The sequence below is a fragment of the Hordeum vulgare genome, chromosome 6H (assembly GCF_904849725.1).
Source record: "Hordeum vulgare subsp. vulgare chromosome 6H, MorexV3_pseudomolecules_assembly, whole genome shotgun sequence".
Classification (NCBI taxonomy): Eukaryota; Viridiplantae; Streptophyta; class Magnoliopsida; order Poales; family Poaceae; genus Hordeum; species Hordeum vulgare.
This window is the reverse complement of record NC_058523.1, coordinates 324664940-324680518: the sequence shown is the minus strand read 5'-3', so window position 1 is coordinate 324680518 and position 15579 is coordinate 324664940.

Genomic DNA, 15579 nt, shown 5'->3' with positions numbered 1-15579 from the left:
TCAAATATGTATGACTCCTATATTCTCTGATTTATATGAAAAGATTGTTGAGCTTTTCATGGATGATTTTTTTCATTTACGAGACTTCCTTTGATGATTGCTTGAGCAACCTTGACCGCATTTTGCACAGATGTGAAGAACCTAATCTCGTCTTGAATTGTGAGAAGTGCCACTTTATGGTGAATGAAGGAATAGTGCTTGGGCATAAAATTTCTAAACAAGGTATTGAGGTGGATAAGGAAAAAGTTTATGCAATAGAGAAAATGCATTGCCGAAAAGATATCAAAGGTATAAGAAGATTCCTTGGTCATGTTGGTTTCTATAGCTGTTTCATTAAAGATCTCTCAAAGATTTCTAGGCCATTAACTATTCTTCTCCAAAAAGATGTTCCTTTTGTTTTTGATGATGATTGTGTAAAAGCCTTTGAGATGCCTAAGAAAGTCTTAGTTTCAGCACCTATTTTCCAACCACCTGACTGGAACCTACCATTTGAAATTATGTGTCCTGCTAGTGATTATGTTGTTGGTGTTGTTCTAGGGCAAAGAGTAGACAAGTAATTGAATGTTGTTTGTTATTCTAGTAAGACCCTAGACACTTCTCAAAGAAATCATGCTACTACTGAAAAGGAATTTTTAGCACTTGTTTTCTCATGTGATAAGCTTACACCTTATATTGTTGATTCTAAAGTAACTATTCATAATGATCATGTTGCTGTTAAATACCTTATGGAATATAAAGATGCTAAACCTAGACTCATTAGATTGGAGTTATTTCTCCAAGAATTTGATCTTCATATCGTTGATAGGAAGGGTGGCGACAACCGTATAGCAGATAACTTGTCCATGATGGAAAATTTTCTTGATGATTCACTACCTATTGACGATAATTTTCCTGAGCAACTTGCTATTATAAACACTTAACATAGTACTCCTTGGTATGCGAATCATGCTAATTACATTGTTGCTAACTATATTCCGCCTAACTTCACCTATCAACAAAAGGAAAAAAATCTTCTATGATTTACGACATTACTTTTGGGATGACCCTGTTGGGTTCTACAGTAGGCACATCGCATGCAAATTAAAATTTTCCTATGTGAAGAACAACCGAGAACATACTACGAAGATGGATCACAGATCGTTACCACTAGACGCGTAGTGTCGTGTAGTGGAAGTAGATGTGGCAATGCGTCTGCGTGGTCTGTCTCCTCCTCATCTTATCTCCCCCCAACAGCCGATCGCTGGATCCCACGTACAGGTTCGCCTGAGCGGCGTTGGTGCACTGCCTCTAACGGTATCCACGCGTGCAGGAGGAACACTGTGCAGCAGACTACTAGGTCCACATCACACTGTCGGGGGCAGCGAGTGGTGGTGTCTCGGTGCAACACATGCACAGACCTAATGACGGCGCCGAAGTGATCAACTAAATAAGTGTGCCACACCTCCACTATATATAGGCGTCCGACACGGGCTCAACTCTTGGTCCTCGCATGAACCCTAAAGCCCACATGTTCCCTCCCTTAAGCGCGCGACCCTTTAGGTACTCGTTCACTTGGTCGCGAGTCAGACCACGCCCGACTCAGCTAGTCACTAGCGGCCTCTAGCAAGGCGTGCCAACTCCAAGTGTCTGATGAAGTTGGTTAGGCGAACCTGTACTTCATACTTCTGTTCCCTTTGCCACACGATATACGTTGTCGTGCTCAAGGCGATATGGCCATCCTTGTTGCCGCACGACCTCTTTCTCGTTTCGGTGAATCTGACCAACATTCAGATTATCTCATAATCCTCATCGCATGGCCTTGCTTATCCAGGTCAGATCACCTGAGGGGGGCCAAAGTATATCTCTCTTGATAGGAGGGGGAAATCCCATCTTGCTCGACCACGTCTCGCATCATGGGTCTCAACAAGCCCGAAACCTACCTTTGAAACTACCCAGTCACGGAGTAGCGTTTTGTTGGTCCAAAGCAAGTCTATCACCATCCTGAGTACATGCGCCAACTCAGGTCTTAGGACATAGAACGTATTTTTTACTAGAGACTCACAAATGACCTATCGCCGCGTCTCATAGTTGGGGTGTCCAACTCAGACCTTATCTCGACTCGGGTCCGGCTACGTCGAATCCGACTAGATTTTTCTGAGTCCATATTATCCGGGAAGCATCCAATGCTACATGGTCAGTGAGACCGGACCATCAATCGTATCATATGCTAGTCTAGTTGGTTGCGCGTCCACACAACTCTTTCGACTAGGGACCATTTAGGACGGTCATCATACAATGTATAGTCTCACAAACAAGTCACATACTTGTTAATACACATCATTGATAATGTCCAAGGACTATCTTTATTCATAAACACATAGGAAATATCATCTTACATATTTTGCTCTAGGGCATATCTCCAACAGTCTCTTACTTGCACTACAGTCAATCAAATAAACATTGAATGCCCATAGCTCTAACTTTCCCCTCTTGCTTGGGTTGTGGAAGAAGCTTGGTCAACGGATCTGCGACATTTGCATCAGCGTGAATCTTGCATCAATTAGTATCACCATTCTGTACGAGCTTTCGTATTAGGTGATACTTTCGGTCTATGTGCCTGGTGTTGTGGTGTTGCCTCGGCTCCTTGGTCTATGCGATGGTGATACGTCCAAATCGTATTTATAATTTTTGATGGTTTCATGCTACTTTTATGCTTTTGATAATTATTTTAATATTAAGTTTATGATTTATTTGGACTAGCCTACTAATAGATGCAAAAGTGCACAAAGTTCTTGTTTTACACTTTGATGTGTAGGAACTATCAAAAATAGAAGAGAAAACCTTGTTGGAGTGGGACTCTGACTTTCCTGAAATCTGCCCCCTTACAGATTTAGAGATCGTATGTTTCCTCCTCGAAGATGACATCAAATGGAAAACTAATATATACGAAAGTTGTGGTTAATTTTATGCTGATAATTCTAGACATAAAATTTGGCCCATTTGGAGTTCGGACGCTTTAGGAAAGACTGTTTTACTGGAGGACAAATATCTGATTACATGATTACGGGAATCAGTGACGTGATTGAGTCTAACTCTTACCATATTAGATTGATTCGGCCAAGCCACAACTTGGGGACCTCATTAGGGCTGAGAGGGGTTCCTAGGAGGGTTCTAGAGGTGCACAAGATCCCTTGGATCAAAGGGCCATCCATCGAAGGGCCAAGGATGATCGTCCCAACACATTTAAGGAGAGGAAAAACCTAATTTCTGGAGGGCCACCAATAGCTACAATATTTCTTCCTCCTAGGCAGCAGTCTTGGGTTGGAGAACCACCTCCATACCAGAACAATATGCAAGTAAGAAGGGGGGCCAAGGGCCATGGCCGCTGCCGTGGCCGCTGTCGGCCACCGTCTCCTCTTCGAGCTGTACCTCTCCATCAACCTCTTGCTCACCATGGCCATGTGTGAGTAGTCTCCCTCAGGGCTGAGATCTTCTACATGTAGCTATGTGGTCATAACTATCTCCCATGATGTGATTTTGATTGTGGTCATATGCTATGTTAATCTGGGGTGATCTCATTATGTTTCCCCTTCTTCTATGTATTGGATTGATGTACTTACTTGATCTTATCTAGTATAATCCCCGAGACCATGGTGACAATAGTCTATTAGACATGGATTAGAAGAATATTTTCAGGAGTGATTTCCTCTTTTGTGAATTGATTGAAGATTGAGAGTCTCTTGGTGCTTGTCTTTGACTATCCTTGAGATATGTTGTGGTGATTGTGCTACTCTCTTTGGATGGCCGCGGTGACATTGGGAAATCCATAGATGAGAACTACGAACTCTGAGGTGTGCTTTTGTAGCCCTACATAATTATCGTCCTCTCTTGATCACAAAGGAATGACCTCCAAGTACGTCTCCATTGCATGTTTTAGTGGAAATATCATGTGATTAGATTATGTTAATGTTGTTGGGAGTTGCCACTAGTGAAAGTATGAAGCCTAGGCCTTGTTTTCCACCATTGAACACCGTTTACTTTTAGTTTTGTTTCATGTTTGCTTGCTGCCATTTTTATTTCAGATTTACAATACCTTGTTTTACCATCCATATCACTTTACTTTTAACATCTCTTCGTCAAACTAGTGCACCTATACAACTGGCAATTGTATAAGGTGTGTTGGGGACACAAGAGACTTATTGTATCTTAATTGCAGGGTTGCTTGAGAGATACCATCTTCAACCTCTACTTCCCTGAGTTCGATAAACCTTAGGTCATCTACTTGAGGTAAATTTCTGCTGTCCTACAAACCTCTGCGCTTGGAGGCCCAACATAGTCTACAAGAATAGAATCGTGCGTAGACATCAAACTATTTCTGGCGCCGTTGTCGGGGAGGTGAGTGCTTGAAGGTATATCTTTAGATCTTGCAATTAAATCTTTTTGTTTCTTGTTTTTATTTTCACTAGTTAGGCTTAATGGAAAACAACAAAAATACGAGAGAGCTTTATAAACTTTATCTCGAACTAGGACATGAAGTGTTTGAGGAGAAAATTTAAAAACCTATGGAATTTCATTATTTGCATAACAATTATGATGGTGGCAATGTTATTAGTATGCTTCCTTTGAATACCAATATTCCTAATGACATGGAAAGCTCTAATCTTGGGGATGACGGGTTTGATGAACATGATATTTTTAATCCCGCAACTTTTGAGGAGAAAATTTGCTATGATGATTATCATGATGATAATGATAGTCCTACTCCCACTATTACCAATGAGAAAGAATATTCTTATGTGGAGAGTAAGAGTATATTTTTGCATGTGGATCATGGTAACAGTGCTTTATGTGATACTTATATTGTTGAGTTTATTCATGATCCCACTGAAAATTATTATGAGAAGGGAACATATGCTTATAGATATTTCAATAATATCAAGTTCCCTCTCTTTATGTCGAAGGTTTTGAAGTTGCACTTGTTTTGCCTTCCTATGCTTATTGCTTTGTGCTTCAATGAATTATTCTATTACAATATTCCTATGCATACGAAGCATGTTAGACTTAAATGTGTTTGGTATTTTCTTCTTGATGCTCTCTTTTGTTCTACAACTGTCACATCCCTGACACTTTAAGCAAGTTAGTCTTGTGCTCATGTCTTCTTTGCATTTGCATCTAAGAATTTTTCAACAAGAACAAGAAAGTGGCAAAGGAAAAACTCAAAACCCTAGCCACTACTTTAAATAAAGAAAATCTCAAACTAGTTGAAATCAATGAACCCAAAATGGCCTCAAGAAATGTTCAAACTTTCTGATAAATCATGAAAGTAAATGAGCATTGGAGAAAACTATTTTCTTGACACTTTAAGCATTTTAAATTAATGCAAAAAGCCACTGGTTTCAAATTTTAAATTTGAAATCAGAAACTATAAATTTTCAAAAATGTTGAAAACTTTGGAAATGGTTGGGAATATTATAACAATATTTCAGGAGGTCTAAAATAGTTTTTACTTTTTGTTTTGGAGCTGAAATAAATAGAAAAACAATAGTTAGCAAAACAGAAAAAAATGGGAAACTCTTACCTGTCGCCTAGCCTGGCCCGGCCCATCTCCCTGGCTCGTCCCCTCCCTCGCGCTAGTAGGAGCAGGAGGTGGCCGCCGCCTCCTCTGGCGCGACCACGCACCTGTGCGCCTGCCTGGCTGCCGCCTCGCGCTCGCAAGGCCGGGGATAAGCTCCCCGAGGCCTCCTCTATCCATTCCCAGCGCTAACTCTCTCCCTCCTCTCGGATCTTGCCCTCCTTCCTGCTGCCGCCATTGGAGCCGAGCTCAAGCTCGAGCCGCAGCACCTCTAGCCATGGGAACCCTCCTCCGAGTAGTCTGTTAGCTCCGCCTCGTCGCCCTGGTCATCTCTGCAGAAGCCGAAGCTTCCCCGAGCTCTGCATCGCCCCCAACGCCATCGTCTTCCACCTCCGGCCGCCGGACCTCTCCCGTCGATTCGCTCCTTCCGGCGCATCCCCGAGCCCCTCAACAGCACCATCGGAACCGCCGTGAGCTCGTCGTCGTTTCCCCTCTCGCCCCATGCTCTCCCGTGCATCGTAGCCTCATTCCCCACCAAGGCCGAGAGCATCTCGCCGCCGGTCATGTCGTCGTCGTCGCTGTGGTGTCTGATCCACGCGCTCGAGCTAGGATTCGAGCTCCTGGAGCCTCTAGGAGTGCGATGAGCCCTCCAGCTGCCCTCCCTGTGCCCTAGAGCCATCGCTCGTAGAAGGCCGAGCTTCGGGCGCCGCTCCGGCTCGTCGCCGGCGCCTCTCCCGGCGACCCTAGCCTCCCCTGATGCCCCTGCCAGATCGGCCACTTCACCAGCGTTCCGTAGCTGCAAACCGCGTTCAAATTGGTGTTGTGCAGCGCCGATTAGGTCGTCTCCAGCGAGCCCTCCGCCGCGGGCTTGGTCGCCGGCGACCACCCTCCGGTGGGCGTCGACGTGGCCGACCATTAGGGCGTAATTGCCCTCCCCTCAGTCGCTGCCAGAGGGCCCCACGCCTGGTCAAACCCCAATTAGGGGCTGGTCAGCGCGGGGTTAGCCCCTGGGTCACTGACCAGTGGGTCCGCCCTGTCAGGTTTGACCTGAACAGGTCGGCTGACCTGCTGACGTCAGCGTGATGCAATAAATAGAATTTCCAGTATAGAAATAATTCCAGTAAATTGCTAAAACTTGTAAAAATCATAGAAATTAATCTGTAACTCCAATGAAAATAATTTATATATGAGAAAGTATCAAAAAAATTCAAGGATTCTGATTATGCTATTTTCAACCATGTTTGAAACAGTTACAGAACCCTAAAATGTGAAATAAGGAATAATTCAATTCTTATAATCACTTTTTAAATGGAATTTGGAAAAATATTCAAATTTCATTATGAATGCAGTGATCACACACTGTCCTAATTACAATCAGTACCATGACATGACATTTCATGCATGCTAACATAAAGTTGATCTGAGCATCAGGTCGAATCAATTAAACCGGTATCCGAGAATACCCCGTTTGAATTGCTATTCGAATGTGATTCAAATCAACTCTAAACCTAATACATGTTAAAAATAATAACTTATCACTTTGCATTCTCATGCCATGCTCATGCATCATTTTGATTGCATATGATTGTTATTGAATGTTACCATTCTTTTCGGTAGGCTCCGCACCCCCGGATTCCACCGAATATCCGTCTGACGGATATCGTTCCTCCTCTGAGCAACAAGGCAAGCAACCCTTTTGATCATCCCGATAAATCCCATGTTCTTGCTCCTACACCTATCCATTGCATTTAAGATCAAATGCTTCAACTGCTTTTGCCACGATAGTTGAACCCACTTCCTTTGCATGACCTAACCTTGTCACAGTAAATAGCCGAACCTTGCAACCTAGCATACCTGGTAGTTGCTTGAGCTATGATGTGCCTTATCCTGCTATGCATGCTATGCTTAGAGTTGTGTAGGGTCTGTCATCTGGGAGATGAACAGAAATGTGGAATGTGTTCGGTGGGCAAAGGTTGTGTGTTGAACTTGATTTGGTAAAGGTACCGGTGAAAGGCTGTGTAGGAGTACATGGCGGGTTGTTTCATTGGAACCGTCCTTAGGGACTGAGTTCCGTGTATGTAATCCAAGACTAGATACTACCACATGCTGGGCCCTGAAATATGACCCCGCTCGGCCTATTAATCGCGTAGTACTCGGTCCAGGAGTTGCAAGTAGTTTCTGGTGTTTATAGTAATGCTGGAGGCCGTGCATGGTGCTGACCTGAGAGGTGGACCGTGATGCGGTAGGCAGTGGCACGGTGTACCAAGTGGCACCCGGATGGTGGGCTTGGGAACCCTGCGCACATCTTTGAGGTCGTGGCGGAAACCTCGGCCGGACTTCCGTACGGGTTACTCTCAGATAGGCGATAAACCTGGACTAGGTACTACTGTGGTTAACGGTCGTGGCCGACTCCCTCGCTGGGCTTCCGCTTGAAGGTTGCCGAGGTGCATGACGTGCACATGGCGATAAGTGGCGAGAGCGTGTGTGACAAAGTACACCCCTGCAGGGTTATGATCTATTCGAATAGCCGCGTCCGCGGATATGGACTACTTGGAGACATATGTTGTTCATAGATAACTTCAACGGCTACTCATAAATTTGCCAAGATAAGCGTGAGTGTCGTGGACGGCATTTCCGTACGGAGACGGAATGATTCCACGATAGTGTATTGTTGTGGTGTTAGTGGACTCGTGTGCGAGAAATCAAGTTGTCAAAATTATTTAAAAATGCAAGTTGTCTAGCCACGAGACAAATGCTGGCTTTCCGCATGAAACCCCACAATACCTTTTGATACCTTGCATGAGTAGTTAGTCATCCTAAAGTCTTGCTGAGTACCTTCGTACTCATGTTTGCTTAATAAATGTTGCAGAGGTTGCTAATGACCCTAATGGAGGGTTCTTCGTAGACATCGACGATGACGAGTAGCTGGTGTCCCAGCTACGATCTGGCCCTACGTCGGCTCTGTAGTATAGTCAGGCCATGTGCCTTCTAGTTGCCCTGTCTGTACCCAGACAGTTTATAACTCTTCCGCTGGCTTGTAATTGTATGACTGCTATTATGGGTCGTGAGACCCTTAATGTGTAATATTATGTGTGTGGCTCTTCCGAGCCTCTTAAATAAAGGTTGTATGTTTATGGTTATGTTGTGATGCGATCGATGTATCTATACATATCGGTATGCCATGCGTACGTGTGTCGTACTTGATATGTATGGGGTTCGATTACTTAGTCGTGAACTTTAGTACCACTCCTTACAAGGAAATGCCCCTTTGTGATCCAACGAGCCTTGGTAGTTCGCTACTGCTCCGGACACAATGGTTGACCGGCATGTATCCTTCTTAGCTGCTGTGTCTGTCCCCTTTGGGGAAATGTCACGCGATGTAATGGAGTCCTTGTAGCTTGCTACGACTCGTCTACATTCGCTGATGACCGACACCTGCTTTGTTGGGTCATGTATGCCTGTCCTTGTGCGGTACTGCCACTTTGGTTTATGACTAGACATGTCGATCCGGGTTCTTTGACATTGGATTGCTAGCGACACCTTCGCATACGTGAGTCAAAAGACGCAAACGGTCCCGGCTAAGGTAAGGCTGCAGCCGTGGAGTTAACTGTGCGTGAGACCACAAAGGGATGCGATGTGTTACAGGTTGGATTCCTATGGCTTAGGATCGGGGTCCCGACAGCGTTGGTATCAGAGCCTGACTGATTATAGGATTACTAAGCCAAACTGGTCAAAGTTGAGTCTAGAATTGCTTTAGTTATATATAAGGGAATTGTTTGTGGAAGGAAACGTAAGACTCTTGTTCTCTTCTCAAGTTATTCTATTCTGGTCATCCTCGTCTTTTCTGCAGGAATTAAGGACTAGGTTACTCATCTTCTCCTAGGCTCGTGTTTCTGATCGGTAGCTTATAGGACTACGGGTCAAGAGATATTGGGTTTCTTTTATTCCTAGGAAGCAGGAAGTAAGTTTGATGATCAGAGAGTTGAACTTCATAGTTGAGTGGTTACGCTATTCCATTTTGGGTTGTCTCAAAATTTGTTTTGAGCATTTACAGCCGTTATGCTGCCCAATTTTGCATTCGGAGCTCTAATGCTTTTGCATTACTCTCTATTACAGATGCCTGGCCGTCCTTCTCGTCAGGTGGTACGTCTGACCAGGTGCATTGATGTACCGGGACATACGGCCATGCTGGTCAGGGTGATGTCGGTGTGCGGTTACCGCTGGTACCCCGAGTACACAGTGGAGGAACAGTACCGAGACTTCAACCAGAGCCAGTACATCTGCACTGTTAGGGTATTTCCAGACTACCCTGGAGCGGAGAAGCCAATCCATTGGTCCTATGGGTTGGGGTCACTGTTGACATGGCAGTAAAGGATGCTGCCTACTCAATGCTGACCATTATGAGAGCGAGACATGCACTGCTGCAGAATTCAGAGTTCTGCTATGTTCCGGCCTCTCAGCCTGGTGAAGAGGGATACCTCAGTGGAGTCTATTTTGATTCTTCTATGGAGGATCCACTATTGCAGTCCATTGTTGAGATGCTAGAGAACAGAGACAGGGATGCTCGTGCTCTCCGCATGGAGCTTTATGCTACCCGTGCCCGTCTGTGGACAGCTTTGACGCAGCTGGCACCGGTAGTCCAGACAGGGTATGGAGAGATGGAGATGTTGAACCCTGTTAGGACCCATCTTCCGGCCCATGTTGACTGGCCAGCTATAGGAGGAGTCACACCTCTTCGGGGACCCCTCTTACCACCAGTCAGGGGACCAAGGCCACATCTGTGTCCTTATGGATCCCAGGGATCTCAGGCTAGAGTGTTTCCTGATCCGCAGGTTGAGCTTCCAGGTCATGGAGGTAATCTCTATGAGATGTTCTATGCGGATGCCTGAGCTGTGAGCGGAAGGATAGCATGGTAGTAGCCGTACGTTCACAGTCCTGCGTGACTTGTGAAGTATGCCTATAATGTGAAATGAATTCCGGAGGCCTAGATAAATAATGTATAGGAAGCTTGTAAGCCTCTGATGAGTAGTTTCATAATTTCAGTAGTTTGCTCTTCGGTTAAGGTTGTACTGAACTATGTAAGGGTGTGTATGAACCATGGTGTATATATAGCAGTTGCTTGTTACCATGCTGTTCGGATATTCATTTCCGCATTCCGTGTGTTCAGTACATTCTTAATCCATAGCTAGTATTGATATGATATTGGTCTAAGCTATGAGTTTGTTTGTCAGGATGGTGTTCACCAGGTTGAACCGTGCCCCTGCTCATGAGCAAGGTGAGGGTAGTCAAGCGTCGCAGGAAGACTTGCCTCACCCACCTTCTCTGGTAGAAGTGATGCTTGAGGCAGAAAGAAATAAAAGGGAGACCAACCGGCTGCTAGAGCGTATTGAGCAGAATACGGCTCGACAGCCTAGGAATGCTGCAGTGTCCCTCAATGACTTTGCGAAGCTGAATCCTCCAAAGTTTCATCATTCCGTCGATCCCCTCGACGCTGATGACTGGCTGTGCAGCATCTCACGCAAGATTCGCTCTGCGAATGTGTCTGAGGCCGACAAGGTGACCTTTGCGGCGTATTTCCTGGAAGGACCCGCCAATCTGTGGTGGGAGAATTTTGAAGCTATGCGTCCCGCTGAACCAGTGGCCACATGGGCAGACTTCAGTGCAGCTTTTCGTCTGCACCATATTCCAGAGGGCCTGATGGATAGAAAGAGAGAGGAGTTATGTGCCTTCACTCAGGGCAAGTTGTCTGTGGATGCCTATAGCCGCGAGTTCGGTAACCTCGCCCGCTATGCAACAGAGGAGGTGTCTACTGACGCCAAGAAGCAAGCAAGGTTTTGTAAGGGTCTGAGCCCTGAGTGCCGTCGTGATCTGCGCCTCCACGAGTGTGCAAGTTTTCAAGCTCTAGTCAACAAAGCAATCAGTGCCGAGACTGGTCATACTGACTTCGAAGCCACAAGGAAGCACTTCTGTGACTTTGGCTCGTCTTTTGGTTCCGCGTTTCCAAAACGCAGGCTGTGGGTTCCAAACAGCTCTCTGCCACCAAGATACACTCCGAGGCCATCCTACGTGGCGCCTCAGACGAATCAGGCCAACCCTCCAGCAAAATCTTATGGTGGTCCAGCTAGCAATGTTGCACCACGTACCAACCAGGTGATATGCTACAAGTGTGGAGAACCAGGGCACTATTCATGTGAGTGTCCTCAGAATGTGGGTGCCAAGCAACCCGGAAAGTCCGTCGGGAGGCCAAGTCGGGCAAAGCATACTATGTGAAGCCAACTCCTGCACGTGGCCGTGTGAACTATGTGTCAGCAGAAGAAGCTGTAGAGGATCCCGACGTCATGCTGGGTACGCTTCTTGTTAATCATCACCCAGCGTCCGTTCTCTTTGACACTGGGTCTTCTCATTCCTTCATTTCAGAAAGTTATGCACAGTTGCATAACATGTCTTTTTGTGATATGCCAATCCCATTGGTTGTCCAAACCCCTGGTAGTAAATGGCAAACCTCTAGGATAACCTATGACAATGAAATTTTAGTAGATAGGCTAGTTTTTCTAGCCTCATTGATAGCCTTGAAATCTTCGGATATTAATATCATCTTGGGCATGGACTGGATGTCAGCTCACTATGCCAAGATTGATACTCATTCTAGAAATGTCCAACTTACCCATCCCTCGGGTGAGATAGTAAATGTCTCCACTCGAGTTGCCAAATACCAACTCTATTCCCTAAATGCCAACCCTCTTCCAGAACTTGAAGACATTCCGGTAGTCCGTGACTTCCCGGATGTTTTTCCAGAGGAACTGCCAGGAATTCCACCTGACAGAGATGTAGAGTTTGTGATAGATCTTGTTCCGGGAACTGTCCCAATAGCCAGGAGACCTTATAAGGTGGCACCCCTGGAGCTAGCCGAACTTAAGAAGCAATTAGATGAGGCTTTGAACAAAGATTTCATTCGTCCTAGCTCTTCTCCTTGGGCTTGTCCTGTCCTCTTCGTCAAGAAGAAAGACGGAACGGATCGGATGGTTGTAGATTACCGACCAGTTAATCTGGTCACCATAAAGAACAAGTATCCGCTCCCCAGGATCAACGATCTGTACAATCAGCTCGTTGGATCCTCAGTCTTCTCCAAAATGGATTTGAGGTTGGGATACCATCAAATCAAGATTAAGAACGGGGACATTCCAAAAACGGCTTTTGTTACTCGTTATGGCCAATATGAGTACACCGTTATGTCCTTCGGTTTAACCAATGCCCCAGCCACCTTCTCTCGGCTGATGAATTCAATCTTCATGGAGTATTTGGATAAATTCGTCGTAGTATACCTCGATGATATTCTCATCTACTCGAAGAATGAACAAGAACATGCCGAGCATCTAAGGCTGGTATTGAATAAACTTCGAGAGCATCGCCTTTATGCCAAATTTTCAAAATGTGAATTCTGGTTACCAGAAGTGACCTATCTAGGCCACGTAATCTCTGGTAAGGGTATTGCCGTCAATCCCGAGAGAGTTCAAGCTGTCCTTGATTGGACTCAACCTGAATCGGTTAAGCAAGTTAGGAGTTTTCTAGGTCTAGCGAGCTATTGTCGCCGCTTTGTCGAGAATTTCTCCAAGGTTGCAAAGCCTCTAACTGAACTCCTCAAGAAAGATAAAAAGTTCGAGTGGACACCACAGTGTGAGCATAGTTTTCAGGAACTGAAAAGACGCCTGACTTCCGCACCTGTGTTGCTACCACCAGATTTCTCTAAGGACTTTGTTATCTACCGCGACGCCTCGCGACAAGGATTAGGTTGCATTCTCATGCAAGATCGTCATGTGATCGCATACGCATCTCGACAGTTGTGTCCACATGAGGATAATTATCCCACACATGACCTTGAGCTTGCAGCTGTGGTCCATGCACTAAAAACCTGGCGACATTACCTTCTGGGTAATCGTTGCGAAATATTCACTGATCACCAAAGTCTGAAGTATATCTTCACCCAGCCGGATTTGAATCTCAGGCAAAGACGATGGGTTGAGTTGATCTCGGATTACGACTTAGGGATAACTTACACCCCGGGGAAGGCCAATGTTATGGCCGATGCGCTAAGTCGTAAATCTTATTGTAACAATTTGATGCTACAACAAGGTCAACCACATCTCCATGAGGACTTTCGGAAGTTGAATCTTCATATTGTCTCTCAAGGATTCCTTTCTACCCTGGTGGCGAAGCCTACTCTTAAGGATCAAATTATAGCTGGCCAAAAGCGTGACAAGGGTATATCACGGATCAAGGAGAATATTTTTTGCGGCAACGCTAAAGAATTTTCCATGAACGATCAAGGTGTTGTGTTCTTCTAGAATCGTTTACTGGTTCCTAAGAACCCACATCTAAGGCAGTTAATCCTTAAGGAGGCTCGTGATTCTCCTCTTACCATTCATCCCGGTAGTACTAAGATGTATCAGGACCTACGCCAGAGGTTCTGGTGGACTAGGATGAAGAGAGAAATTGCTGAGTTCGTTGCTAACTGCGACGTTTGTCGTCGAGTTAAGGCAGAACATTAAAGGCTTGCTGGCACCCTTCAGCCTCTAGCTATTCCTGAATGGAAATGGGATAAAGTTAGCATGGATTTCATTACCGGATTTCCCAAGACCAAGAAAGGAAATAATGCTATCTTTGTGGTCATTGACCGTCTTTCCAAAGTGGCTCATTTTCTTCCTGTTCGTGAGAGTATAACAGCTAGCCAGCTAGCAAAGTTATATATCTCTCAAATAGTTTCTCTTCATGGTGTTCCCCTGGAAATTAACTCGGACCGTGGAAGTATCTTTACTTCTCGCTTCTGGGAAAGTTTTCAAAATGCCATGGGGACTCACCTATGTTTTAGCACTGCTTTCCATCCCCAATCAAGTGGTCAAGTAGAAAGAGTGAATCAAATTCTAGAAGATATGCTCCGAACTTGTGTTATATTGTTCGGTATGAATTGGGAGAAGTGTCTTCCATTCGCCGAATTCGCTTATAACAATAGTTATCAATCAAGCTTGGGCAAAGCTCCTTTTGAAGTTCTCTATGGACGAAGATGTCGAACACCTCTTAATTGGTCAGAAACCGGAGAGAGGCAACTCTTTGGCCCGGATATGATCCAGGATGCAGAAGAGCAGGTTCGCATTATTCATGAAAAGTTGAAAACAGCCCAGTCTCGTCAAAAGAGCCAATATGATCGTCATCATAAGGCTGTGACCTTTGAAGTTGACGAGAAGGCTTACCTTCGGGTTACACCTTTGAAGGGTACCCATCGATTCGGTATCAAGGGCCAATTGGCTCCTCGTTACATTGGTCCTTTTCGCATTCTTGCCAAACGAGGAGAAGTTGCCTACCAGTTGGAACTTCCTCCGCATCTTTCCAAGGTTCATGATGTTTTCCACGTCTCGCAACTCAGGCGTTGCTTTTCGGATCCTATCCGTGAAGTGGACCACGAAACGCTTGATCTCCAAGATAACTTTTCATACCGAGAATACCCCGTGCGTATTCTTGATCAAGCTGAGCGTACCACTCGACGTCGAAACCTCAAGTTTCTTAAAGTTCAATGGTCAAATCATTCTGAAAAGGAGGCAACTTGGGAAAGAGAGGATCGTCTCCGACTTGAGTATCCTGCGTTATTCCCGACGACTTCTAAATCTCGGGACGAGATTCTTTTGAGTGGGGGTGAGTTGTCACATCCCTGACACTTTAAGCAAGTTAGTCTTGTGCTCATGTCTTCTTTGCATTTGCATCTAAGAATTTTTCAACAAGAACAAGAAAGTGGCAAAGGAAAAACTCAAAACCCTAGCCACTACTTTAAATAAAGAAAATCTCAAACTAGTTGAAATCAATGAACCCAAAATGGCCTCAAGAAATGTTCAAACTTTCTGATAAATCATGAAAGTAAATGAGCATTGGAGAAAACTATTTTCTTGACACTTTAAGCATTTTAAATTAATGCAAAAATCCACTGGTTTCAAATTTTAAATTTGAAATCAGAAACTATAAATTTTCAAAAATGTTGAAAA